This window comes from Pteropus vampyrus, unplaced genomic scaffold (genome assembly GCF_000151845.1).
Source record: "Pteropus vampyrus isolate Shadow unplaced genomic scaffold, Pvam_2.0 Scaffold24, whole genome shotgun sequence".
NCBI lineage: Eukaryota > Metazoa > Chordata > Mammalia > Chiroptera > Pteropodidae > Pteropus > Pteropus vampyrus.
Window position 1 is genome coordinate 4,273,857 of NW_011888805.1, and position 1,444 is coordinate 4,275,300.

Genomic DNA, 1,444 nt, shown 5'->3' on the forward strand with positions numbered 1-1,444 from the left:
CTTGCTCATGAGAGGTCCCAATGTACACAATCCCACACAAACATTTTCATTTAATAACAAGCAATGTTATCACCCAAGTTATCCTAAGTTATGCTTACTGACATGAAGTACTTTTAAAGTCTGGGCCCGTGATTTTCAATTAATTTTAATTAACCACTAGAGGTCTGAGCATATTAGATGGAAATAAAGTTTCAAAAAAATTGAACTGCACTGTGGTAGAGGTATCCTTTAAAATTATTCAAACATATTTTTTTCTGCTGTAACATAGGTATATCTACCCTGCCAATAATTGACAGCTTTTCAAGGGTGATAAATTTATGCTAGGAAGATGGGATCTAGAAATAGCTTCTTTCCTGACTCTCACTCCTTGCTTAGAATAGTCTCACTTTCAGGAAAATCAACCAAAAACAGAGTTTCATTTTCTCTTTTAATTTTCTTTACTGCTAAATGGTTTTAAACTCCCCAGGTTAGATAAAATAATAAAGTGTAGTGGGTTTTTTTTAAATCCTAATGGTTGTTTGGAAGAAGAAAAATAAATAGAATGTTGCCCAATTAAGAGTTTTAATTTTATTCTTCTAAACTCTCATCTCTAGTGACTTGAAGAAACCACAAAACTACAAAAGACAGTAGTGTAAAGGAAAAGAAGAAATGAAATAAGATGGTTCTTACATGGTAGGCTATCTTTAAAATACCTTATTACTAAATAGTTTTAAAGCTTTCCGAAAAAGCTATACTAAAAAAGATGTTTCAATGAAAATATTACAACTACAGTAAAAATCCCTTATTACGTTTACTTTTACTCATATACAATAATGCATTGATGAAATATAATCCTTTTATAAAATAGCTGCACAGAGATTTTTTGCTTTAGTTATACTTTTAGACAAGTATAAACTTCAGCATAAAACATTAATGTGTTGCTCAATCTTATTTTTAAAATTAGCCCTTTATCCTATCTTCTTTGGCTTGAACACTAAAGGAGACTCGAAGCAGTCTTAGAAATTTAGGAATGATGCCTACTTCTTTTATTATATTTAAAAAAGAGAGCATTCAGTGCTATTGACACAGGAATATAAGTTCACTGGAAATACGTCCTGTGACCCCAACAGCATTCCTACTGCTACCCTTACCTGCTCTATCAAAATTTTTATAATCATGTGTGTCCCATGTACTAACTGGAAAAACTAACTGAAACTAACTGACGAATCAAGGATAAGCCCCAACCAAATTGGGAAGTCTCAGTTGTTCCTAACGAAATAATTCTTCCTGAAAGTTTTTAGAAATAGAGGTGATATTTGCACAACACTGAATGTGTCTGATGCCACTACTTTTTTGACTCGTTCTCTGTGGTTCCTCAAGGTTCTAATGAAATAAAACGTCTCAAGGGCCTTCATGGACTCAACTCATGGGTCAAGTTGAACAAATGGAGTCTGGACTTCCTTTC

At 32.9% G+C, this 1,444-nt stretch overlaps 1 protein-coding gene across 1 annotated transcript in view; it reads right to left on the bottom strand.

The window, feature by feature from the left end:
• Positions 1 to 1,444, bottom strand: part of UTRN (utrophin) — a 472,032-nt gene that overhangs the window by 304,654 nt on the left and 165,934 nt on the right. The window lies entirely within an intron of this gene.